General features: G+C 41.2%; 1 pseudogene; it reads left to right on the forward strand.

Annotated features, from left to right (window-relative positions):
• The first annotated feature begins 11061 nt into the window (after positions 1-11061).
• On the forward strand, positions 11062-11977 carry LOC103057292 (TBC1 domain family member 13 pseudogene; annotated as a pseudogene).
• The last annotated feature ends 369 nt before the right edge of the window (positions 11978-12346 follow it).

Genomic DNA, 12346 nt, shown 5'->3' on the forward strand with positions numbered 1-12346 from the left:
AGGCAGGCAGCAGTATCATTGGTCTGTCTATCTTGGAAGATCATCTTGCATCTCCAACAAGTATGCATGGAATCTTTACAGACTTTAAGGTGCTCTGGGTTTCTCAAACTGCTCAGAGTCATTGCGAGTTGGACAGTATATTATAATAGTAATATCAAAAAAGACTGGTATCCTTTATTACAGATTTTTTTTTTTAATATCTCACACCCAGAAAATTCAGCAGGGCAGCACAGAATGAACCAGAGGACATTAATCTAGTAGATGTACTTCCTGGCTTTGGTGAATAGGCTTTATGCGTTACAGTTCATTTGGATCATTTCACTCTGTTAGAAACTGGTACTCAGCTCAGTAGGGAAGAGAAGGTAGTTACAATATTAGCTAGATATTTAAATACTTTATAGCTTGGTGTGCTTTCTGGGACCAAGGAATCTTGTCCTGTGAATACTGTGTATCCTGTATGTGCTTCACATTCAACAAATCCTGCATTCCTTTAAGCACTATGTTGGCTTGACACCTAAAACTGAAGCGGATCTATATTATATTTTTGGATTTGTATATATACACTAGAAAGAACTTTGCTCAAGAACTATGCCTTAGGCTATAGAATGTGAACCTTCAACAGATGGAGCAGCTGAAACTGGTCTATCTGAATGGTGTTGTGGTATTAGTGGGAAGCCCTGGAGGGGAGAGGAAGAAAGAGAAGCCACCACAGAAGAAGAAGCATGTCCATTATCAATGATGTTAGCTGTGATGGCCAGCGACAAACAGTCCAGGATTCCTCTGCCATGACTTCAGGAAGGGCACTGAGAACCACGGCTGGATTAATTTTACTCACCCCAGAGGACGTTGCATTAAGATCTCACATTATGCTGAATCTTTTGGAAACATTTCAATGTTTAACCAAAATGCTTCACCCCATTTCTTCTGTGGCTTGGAAAGCCTGGTCAAAAAGAGTGGATGAAGGAGACAACCCCTTGAAAGCATAGGCAGAACAAGGAATATATGGATGCATATGTACATGTGTGTGTATGTGTGTTAATTTCTGCTGCAAAGTCCGTGGATTGTAAAGCAAGTTGCTTAGTGCATTCATGTACAATTCTTTAAGTCCTATGGACTTGGCAAACCCCATACTGAATTGCTGTGAACAACATATTCACTCTTCACCAACCTTTTCACCAGTGTTTGCTGCTGAACCAATTACTTAAACTCTGCCTTATGATCATTTGTATGGATGCTATTTATATTTATCTCCAAAGCCACCCCCTCCATCTATTTTCCTTTTTTCCCCTAAGCATGGAAATGGAATTTTGCCATGTACTGATGTGTTGGACATAATTTCATAATGGTTATCTCCATAATGCAATCGAGGAAGCTGTAACTCTTCAGTCTCTACCTGCATTCCTCTTCAATTCAAGCTTGACCTGAAACACTGCTTTTGGAAGGAGTAAATCTGTAACTGCGTATAAGGCTTGATCTTTATGCTTCTGTTGTTCACTTATTAAATGCTGAATTTGCTGACTTTGGAAACCAAATGGAAATGGCAGCAAATTCAATATTATCATCTTAAACCATCATTGCTATAGATTATTATCATTTGATGTGAGGACTCAGATCCTTTGAATTCTGTATCTCTGACACCATTTCAATCACCCGGAAAGTGTGGTTACAGGCTGAAAGGCACAGAGTGAGTTAAAGGTATCAGCATAAATAAATACAGGGGAAAAAGATGGTGAGAAGTGAAGAAGAAGATTAGTTACATGTGCAGAAAATGACTCTGGGATAGAATTAGTTTGGGCCAGAAGTTTAGGTCATCTTCTCATGGGATCCTTCTATCTACAGGGCAGATGTTTTATCATTAATAAACTCCTGGCTAACTAGCCCATTGCAATCAATCTTATTCATTGACATAAGGCATCTCTGGGACCCCTCGGAAGTGATCCTGACATCTCTTGTCAATGTGCCATGTTCGAAGTAGTAAAGCATCAAAGGCAATCATTTGACACGATCTGTCATGTCAAAACTCTGCTTCATGGCTCTGGCCAGGATGTATTTCAACACAGAAAATTGGCTCCTAATAGATACCTCAGCACAGACTGGCAACCAAAGAACTGAGAAATGAATGGCAATTGAGCAAATGCCCCTTTATTTTCAAACTTATATAACAGGCTGGGTGAACATCAGACATCCCTGCTGTTGTTCAATAAGTTGGCATTTATGTACCTTTTTAGAGCCTGCAAAACATCTGCAATTCATTAGGTAAGTTCACCCAGCTCAAAGCCATAAAACAGTCTGTTGGATTTTGGTTTAATATACTGAGTAAACCATCCAGGGCAGATAGTTAAGCATGGTTCTTAGCTGAGTCACTATGGCTTGCCTGCTGATCAGGGTTCAAAGAAACCATGGCTGACTTGTTTACTTAATGGTCTGATATGAGATACAGACCAGAATGTGCTTGACCTAATAGAAAATAAGTAGAATTATAAGAAACAGGAGGTGGGTCCAGATACCACATTAAGCTATTATGCAACATGCTTGCTTTTGGCTTCGCATGAAATGAAAAATTGGAGTCAATATATGAATTATGGTTTATTTTAATGAAAGCATTGGCTTACCAATTATCTGTGTCTTAAGGTAGTGCATGGATGGAGACATATGGATGGTTTGCACTTTTCAGGATGATTCCTGAGTTGTTTTTAGGACCTGCCCAAGCTTTTAACCCATCCAGTGTGATGCAAGGCAAGAGTAGTTAAAAAGGAAAGACAGAACCTGAAAATGGTTAAACAGTCCATAAGGAGGAGGAGGAGAACTATATCTGCAAGACAAAGTCTGAACTCGTTCACACAACCGCCTTGCTCCAGCTCAGAGACTATCCACTTGCTTTTTGCAAAGGACATGTCTACACAACAGAGTCTTTGTTTTGTAGTCAGCCCACTGCTGAGACAGGCTGAAGCCAGCCCAAGAGGTTTTAGCTTGAAAGTAGTATTTTCCATGAGAAAATGGTAGAAATCTCTCCCATGCAGATATTCTAGGTTGCATGGAAGAGGAATCTTCAGAATTTGATGACCTCCTGGGCTAAAACTGGCCAGTTGCAGAACCATTCTCTCCCATCCACTGGATGGACTTCATGGCTCCAAAGCCATTTGTGCTCTGGTTGCTGGAGAGAGGAGAAGCTTTCTTGGCAACTTGTGTAATGCATGGGGCTTGTTCAAAGGAATATTGGCCTTGTGGAAGAGCACATTTGCTCAGTGGATATTCCCTTTGACAGAGTGTGGTTGGCATCGGTAGCAGAAGGGTGGCCTTGCCTGCTTTTGAGTTCTTGGTAGGCCATGTCATGGTTGAGTCAACATGAGTACCTTGCTCTATTATATCCAAGAACTCAAACAGGGAGGAGCAGATGAAACTGACTAGGCTGTAATGTGGAGGGAATCTGCCCAGAGGAGCACAGGCCAGCCTTGTTGCCAAGTTGTGTTAAGGATAGATTGTAGGGACCAAATTTTTCATACTTTCCTCTCATCCCAAGAGTAGGAGAAAAGCACACTGCCCTGGCTGAGCTCTTTGGCTCATTTTAGTACATCCAGTCATTTGTATTTAAAATGAATCATGCCTCAGCTTGATATGTGAAACATTTGCATATATAAAGGAACCAGGACAGTTCCAGACCATCTAAAGCAGGGTTCCTCAACCTCAGCAACTTTAAGATGGGTGGACTTCAACTCCCTGAATTCTGGGAGTTGAAGGCCACCCATCTTAAAGTTGCTGAGGTTGAGGAATCCTGGTCTAAAGGGCTCTGAACACAGAACAATCACTGACCTTCCCACTTTGCTTTATCTGACTCCCTTCTCCAAAATGCACCAATCTGCTTAGAGTTATAGCAGCTCTGGCTTAACCATTCTATACTCATGTCTTCTATTCCCCATCAAAATCCCTTCCACCTGCTATTTATCTCTAGGAAAAAAAAGAAAAGAAAATACCACTCAGGAAAGGAGATAATTCTAAGTAGGAAAATGGCATAAAAGGAACTGGTTCCCGAGGGCTACTTTTCCAGCCCATTTGACAGGTCCCTTCCAGCTGCATGTCATTAAAAAATGAAAACATGGAAGATGTGTTCATGGATCTCCAACTTATTATGCAGTTAGCCCTTTAATTTGTATCATTTCACATTATATTCTAAAGAAGAATTGGTTAGATAAGTGAGGATAGCCAGGAAAAAAAAAAATCTTCATTTCCCTGCTCTGAGTTAAGAAGAAGATGATAAGGAGGAGGAGAATGAGGAGAAAACAAATGCCACCACTGTCCTGAGGCTACCCTCAGCCCCAGAAGTGGAATGGATTGGCCTAAGTGGGACGTAGCATGATCAGAAGATCTTTTTAGTGTACAATGGGAAAAGTAGAGCATTAATGAAAATATATCAGGCAAAAGCATGGATCAAACAGATTACAGTGCAGGCTCAAGAAAAGCCTTGGGGAAAAAGTCATCTTCTTCTAGCAGACTCCAGCTTCCTTAAAAACATGTGATGAACACGAAGGAAGAGTCAGCACTGCGCAATGATGAAGACCTTCCTGCTTCTCTCTTATGGTTCATCACGGCCCTGAGAAAAAAAGTTCATCATGGGCTCTAGAAGGTGCCCAGAAATCCCACAGGATAATACTGGTGTTGGGTCATAGACCTTAAAAGGTCATTGTGGCCATCAAGTCTTCTCTCCTCCTCAGTGCAGATGGAATCAGCCCCATGCCTGCTCAAACGGATCCAGCAAAAGAGAGCCTATCTACCACCTCCTTACAATGATCCGTATGAATCAGGATGTGTGTTCCTGTAAATTAAGAACATTATTCTACATCCTGCCCATTGGGATGAGGAAAAATTGGCCACCTCTTTCTGGTGTGGGATATCCTTTCAGCTTCCTGAAAAGAGCTTACTCATTTTTCTCTATCTCTTTTCATAAGACTTCCCAGTCCCCTGACCAACATCGTTGCCTTCATCTGCACACATTCATAGCAAGAGATGACAAGACACGCAATGCGTACGTAGATGAGACAAAGTGGGTGAGGCCCAGAGTCACCCCCCCTCCCTCTTATACCAAAGAGAGTTAAAGAGTTAATTTAAGATTCCTCCTGGCATTCTTATCCTTTTCCAGATGTAAATCATGTTTTATTAATTGCCATGTTTCTCCAAACTCATTTCTGTGGTTCTCTATACTGGGCGGGATCTATTTTTTCATTTAAGAAGTCTATGTTAAGAGAATGCCATCTTTATGGGTTGCTGACCTCAGAACTGAAATATCTGACAGTAGGACCACTGAAATTGAGGAAATGGGCTTCTGTCCATGTGCAAAAAAACCCACTTGTCAGCTGGAGTAAAGGGTCCACACTGACCTTTGGAAACAGAAGGCTATTTTGCTTCATTCTATTACTTAAAATATTTATAGTCCACCCACCAGGGGTGTCCGCAGGATGTGCTTAAAAATAATCAAGATGGTGGCCATGATGGTGGCTTTGATGGTGTCATTGAAGCTCCACCCACTTTTCATGTGTGTCACACATACAAAGTGGTCAGGGCTTCAATCGCACTGTCATGGCCGCCATCTTGACTTTTCTGACCACATTCTGCAGACTCTCCACCCATCCACTATTCAGAGAAAATGCTTTAAAGGGCTGTATTAATCAGAACTTCAGCCTAACAAAGCAAACTGTTGAAATTAAATCACCTCTCATCAGCCTACTCGTAAGTGCTCATGTGAATGACTCCAAACAGATTTCAGCATGAGTCAGTTGCTTCTGGCACTCACAGAAAGACCACACATATCTGTATTTTGCACAAGCAGAGAAATCTCTTCCGTGTGAGTGCCGTAAGTACTTGCATACTATTCCATTCCATCTGATTTCTTTTTTTTAATGCACCCTTGCTGTCTTAAGGATGTTTTATAGATTTTTCTTTAATTCATTATTCATAATGCATCTTAGGTGGCTATTCCAATGCACATTCTTCTCTGTACCTCCTCTTATACAAATTTTATAGAAAGGCAGTTAACCCTAACGTGTTTTTAAAATCTCGGCTATCTACCTACTCCTAATTGTTATGTATGTGCCCCGTTTTTTTTTAATTAACTTTTCATTAGGTGCTATTTATTTCGTCATTGATTTGTGGACTGCCTCGTTCCAAATGATTTGGAAGTCATAAGTTTCAGCATAAAAGGATTCTGGGCTGATTTGGAGCTCTTTTTTTTGAGATTTTAAGGGAAGTTTAAGGCTGGGGCCATCAAGAAACCTCCCATTTCTGTTTTGTAAGGGGGGATCGAAGGAATGATTCTACCAGATCTGAGGAGAAGCCTTTCAGGGTGTTGGGTGGGTGGGCGCATCTGAATTAATAGCCTAAGTCCATTCTCTCTGCCTGCGGAGAAGTAAAAGCTCTCAGGAATTGCTCCCATTCATCAGAATTGGGCTGAGCATGAATCTGATGCAGAGCTCCAGCAGAACTGGTTGTCCCCGGATGTTTTTCACAAAATCCCAGTGCCTCCTGCTAGGGTGGCCACCGGCAAAGATATGCGAGAGCTGCAGTAAACAGAACCACCAAACCCGACTGAGGGCATAAAGCGTTTCAGCCGACACGCAGATCCTTCCCCTTTCCTTCTCATATTAAAAACAGCATTTGAATGAATAAGACGGAGCAGATTCTATCCATCTCTATGACAAAAAGCTCCCCAAAAGAGAGGCGTCAGGTTACCGCTTTGGGTGATTATTTACACTTGCCCTGCTACTTGTGTTGGTCATAAATACTTGTCATGGCCCTTACCAGAAAGTTAGGGCATGTTTTCATTTGCTCATCAATCCTGCTTGAATATTTTATAAGTCGCTGCTAAAGAAGCCACGAGATTCCAGAAAGGAGAGGAAAGGAATCCAACATAATGGGAAGGGAAGGGAAGGGAAGGGAAGGGAAGGGAAGGGAAGGGAAGGGAAGGGAAGGGAAGGGAAGGGAAGGGAAGGGAAGGGAAGGGAAGAGGTGGACATGCTCCAGGTTTCTTCCTTTCAATGTTGCCACCTGATGAAACCTTGGAGGTGTGCATTCTTGGTGGCCAACCTAGCCTTTTGGAATAGGCATTCACCTGAGATCTGAGCTAGCCCTACCCTTTTAGCCTTCTGGAGGACTGTGAAGACCTGGCTCTTCCCCCAAGCATTGGGCTAGGATGAGGGTTGAGCTGGGAGGATGTTTGGGCTGGTGCCTGGAGTGGGGGAGGAAATTTTTGTTAATATCTTTGCTTTTATGGATTGTGTGAGCCACCTAGAATCAGTGTATGAGATAGGTGACCATATAAGTCAGTGTTTCTCAACCTTGGGAACTTTAAGATGTGTTGACTTCAACTCCTAGAATTCCCCAGCCAGCCTTGCTGGCTGGGGAATTCTGGGAGTTGAAGTCAACACATCTTAAAGTTCCCAAGGTTGAGAAACACTGATATAAGTTCCATAAATAGAGGAGAGGAGAGGAGACACTTCATACATGCATGAGGAGTTAGAGCCCATTTTTTTAAAAAAAAAAATCAAACTTTGGCCCTTTTTATTATGCAAACTGTTTAATAATTCAGTTGCTTTGAGTGAAATTTAGTCAAGGAATGAGGCAGACAGGGTGCATAAACCATATATATGCTGCACAATAAATATTACCCCCTCCTTTAAAAAATAAAAATAAAAAATAGAACTTCCAGAGAAATATCTCACGAGTTAGCAATTTAAAATATGTAAGGAACTAAAAGTAATAGAAAAAAAAAAGGACATGCCCTCCATCCATCCTAGAAGCATGGCGTGACTTTACGAGACCCACCAAAAAAGTGAACGATCAAGGTATTGCAAACGCGTATGTACTTCTCATTCTGCTTTTTTCATTTTTCTCCAAGAAATGTATAAAAGTAAAACAAGCTTAGATTGTAAAACTAACTTGAAATGTGTTAACAAAACCTCCTCCCCTGAGAGAGTTTGCCTGTAGCTGAGAATTAAAATAGCACTGTTTTCAAAAGAGTAGATATTTATCTCTTTTATTTGCATATTATGGTGGCACTTACAGGGGGGAAAAAGAGGGAGGGAAGCCACAGAGGGAAAACACACACAACACACAGAATGACACAGCCTTTCCAGGAACACGGAACTCCTACTGCTTCTAAAGATGATGGAGCGCATTTCTAACATTTTTTTCCCGTGCAAATAAGCGTGACTATAGCGATGACATTTTTTTAAAAAAACAGATAACGCTGCAAGTATTGTAGTCCATACGTGGGGATGCCAGTAACGCCAGCACATTGCCCATGGAGAAAGTTTTAGGCTACATACATTTAATTTTTTTATAGAAGGGGTCCCAAACGAAGAGAGCCAGTTTGGGGTAGTGGTTAAGGCACTGAGCTAGAAACCAGGAGTTCTAGTCCTGCCTTAGCTACAAAGACAGCTGGGTGACCATGGGCCAGTCCCTCCCTGTCAGCCCTAGGAAGGAGGCAATGGCAAACCACTTCCAAAATCTTGCCAAGAAAACTGCAGGGACTTGTCCAAGCAGTTGCCAGGAGTCAACACTGAGTTGAAGGGACACACCCACACACAAAGCACCCAGGAATACTTCTATTGGGGAAGACCAGGGTCCCTGCCCTTTCTTTCTCCCCCACCTCTGTCTCACACAGACACATGTGAGTGTATCAAGGGAAGCTGTTATGCTGCAATTCAAACGACCAGTTCTTGTCCTCGGCTTAATGTCTTTGGGTTGCACCCATTTTGGTTAAAGAAGAAAGGAGAGGAATGAGAGTCGAGCAGGGAAAACAATATCTTCGCTCGAAAAGTCAGTCTAAACTGTACTGATGCCACCTAGTCATTAAAGAAGAACATCTGAATTCTGAAAGGTCTCTCTGCATGCTTTCAGGAGGGATCTCCAGATCAGTGCAAATAACAATTAAACTATTTTAAATCTGTGGCATGCAATGTATTCTGAAAGGACCCCAAACGGTTTATTTTCTGCTGGAATGATTGAAGAAAAGTACATCATACAACGTGCAACTTGGGTTATGAAAGCTACTTAGGGCCTCATCTCTTCCAATCACTCCAGTGCTTGGCTGGAAGCTTAGAAGCATTTTATCGCTAAACTGTTTACACTCCGAGAGATCAATTGCAAATCATAAAGGCAGAGGTTCTAAAAGGCTATACGTAATAACAGTAATTTACAGGAAAGCATTTTACTCCTCCCCCTCCCAAATCATTATTCATTATACTGTAACAAATTTAGTAAAAGCATCCTGAACAGCTCTCATCCCCAAAGTTTATGTTGTTTTTCAAGTGAAAGCATGGGGTTATTGGGAGGGGGCAACTCCAAATTTTGTAGTTGGTTTACAGAAAAGAAGAGATCAGTTCTGTTTTTGCTGGAGTATACATGTTAGGATAACATGAAGAAGAAGAAGAAGAAGAAGAAGAAGAAGAAGAAGAAGAAGAAGAAGAAGAAGAAGAAGAAGAAGAAGAAGAAGAAGAAGAAGAAGAAGAAGAAGAAGAAGAAGAAGCAGCAGCAGCAGCAGCAGCAGCAGCAGCAGCAGCAAAACCAGAATACACTAGTGGATGGGTTTATAGAAAAAAAAATCTAAATTCAGTCTATGTTTGGATTTAATTACAATCAAATTATATCAGTTAAATATGGTTCATTGTAATGTTTCCCGTGCCTTTACCTATTTTTACTTTGTGTATGTTAAAAATGACAAATTAAGGATATAATTTGGAGAGTCACAGGGAAGAGTTTACTTCACACACCCCTTGCCCTTTGGGTTGGTGAATTCATTTCCTGGTATTTTATTTATGGGTTTTCTACTGGTTATTACTGGTGCCTGGGCTGTATGATGGATATAGCTTTCTATGGATCCTTTGGTATATGTGTATGTGTGGGAGTGTGGGTGTTTTTAGAGGAATCAGCAAGGCCACTAGAAGAATGCATTCAAAGGTCTGACTTAGTGTTTCAAATCCTCAGATGGATTGATACTTTACAGTCAAGGCAATGAAATAAATATGGCATTAGCAGTGAAGATCTTGAACCAGCAGGACCAAGGAGATCCAAGTCCATCCTGAACCATGGAAGCTTACTAGGTGACTTTGGACCAGTCATTCACTCTCAGATCAACCTCTCCCACAAGGCTGATATTGTGGGGAAAACTGGAAGTTGTACTACGTACACTTCCTTTTGCTCCTGGAGAAAAGGAGGCATAGGAATCAAACACATGATCTAATTCAATCCAATCCCAGCACTTGTTTTAGTATTTTGGACTTCTGTTTACTGTTTACTGGGCCACTGACTTCCATGAACAGACAAACAATCAAACAAAAAGGAAAGGAGGTAAAAAGTGGTGGTGGTGGTGGTTTGCAGATTGTCAGATGGTCCTTTTGTCCCGAAGTCTCTTTGCATGATGAAAGGGACCTGCTATCTTAGGTTAGTGCAGCCGAGGCCATCTCACATTTTAAAAAAACAGTTATTCACTGACATGGGAGACTTGATCTGCTTCAGACCTTGGCAAGCGATCTTATTTCTGTATTATTTTATGTACAGAAAAAGTCAATATAACTCTATCCTGCATAATTTACATTTGAGGCAGAAGGAAATTTCCATCTCTATAATCTTCTCCTCCTTAGTCTCATCGTGCAATTTCTATTTTCAGGTGGAAGTCTTAAGCATACAGGTTGGCAATAGAGTGCCCACCAAACCCTTGAGAGACACCCCAGAATTTTTTTTTTCCAACAGTAAATACATTGCAACAATTGATGTAAGGTTCTGGAATGTAAATTAGAATAAAGGGGATTCGTGCCAAAGAAAGAGGACAATTATAAAAAGAAGGGGAACAGAACCCACCCTTTATTTAAGTGTTGTTATTTTAATTAATGCTAATTAATAAAAAGAATAATAACAAGAAGAGACATTAGAGGTTCCAAATCTCTTTCTGCCCGTGACAGAAGCATTCCTAACAAAGACATTGTCAAGCTCTGAGGTTGAAAACCTGTGACCCCCTAGAACTTGGGGTGGCTCTTCTTCATCTCCATGGTGTACAACCAACACTTAGGGATGATGAAGGAGGAGTGGCTGGTCAGACCGGGCAGTGGGCAGTTGGGTGTCTCTCCCTGCCCACCCACCATCATCTCGCACCTCCACTGGAGCTGGATTGCAGAAGTTCAAGGCATCCTCAACAAGCTCAACATTGTGCTGCAGCAGTTGTGTGAATTTTGCTTTTATAGGCTTTATTTTGCATGGTCTCTGCTGGAAGATCCTCTTGAATTGTGGAATAAGCTGCCCATATATTCCCAGCTGAAGAGGCAGAAAGAATTGTATACCTACTTCTTGAAGGAAATGATTATTCAACTTGGAATATCTAAAGCCAATTTTGGAGTCTCCAGAAAAGAGGTATCCTTAGAGGACTATCCACTGAATCCAACCCCCAATAGCCAGTGGAACTCTTACTTCAAGAACAACGAAGTGCTGTTACAGAGATGTCTAGAAACTGTATCCTCATATGTAGCCTTCTTTCAGCATCCAACTGAATATCCTTATCTGTTGATCCTTGACTTCCAGAATGAATTTGAGACCCTTGAGGAGAGACAACCTCAGATCACACGTAGTGGCATGAAACTGGAGTAGTGTCACCAATGCGAGCTTACCTCATAAAACCTTGGTAGAAAGTGAGTCTGAAGTTCTGCCTGAGGCACAGTGAGAAGTGGTAGAATGAAGCCTCTTCATGTATGCTAAGTTGAATCCCAGAAATGTCTATATCCAAGAGCTGAATGAAAATATTTGGCCTCTCTACTCTACTTTTGCTACATACCCCAACAATGAATGGAAAGAGCACACTGAAGCAAACACCTTCTTCTGTAACATTACCCTCATGTTTGAGATCGGGGATAACTTCATCAAAAGTCTGGATAACTCTCAGGGCAGCATGACTTTAGGGATGATAAAAATGTTGTCCAGATGTTGCCTAGTTGGGTGAAACTAAATGGATTTCCTTAACCCAACATTCTTTTTAAACAGTTGATGAGGAATATTCTTTGGAATGTGCCTCTAGCATCCTATTCATGGAGGTATATTTTCCATGAATATAGAATTTCTATCTGTTACCCTTAAAATCAGCCAAGTCAAATTCATATGTAGGGTATGTTGTTATTTTACTTTCAACTACCACAGCACATGAAACATTCTTTGTATAGATTATTACACACATTTCCACATCACACATATACTACTAGGAAACCATGGCTTACTGAATGAAATGCTCTAAAGATATTCAGAGAGCTTCTAGTAGCATTTAAGGCTAAGAAGAGTCAAGGTCAGTAATGGAAAGTCGAATGAGATTAAGTGA

The sequence above is a fragment of the Python bivittatus genome, unplaced genomic scaffold (genome assembly GCF_059951505.1).
Source record: "Python bivittatus isolate LINGU-HERP-01145 unplaced genomic scaffold, Pbiv_v1 ctg000030_np1212, whole genome shotgun sequence".
In the NCBI taxonomy this organism is placed as follows: domain Eukaryota; kingdom Metazoa; phylum Chordata; class Lepidosauria; order Squamata; family Pythonidae; genus Python; species Python bivittatus.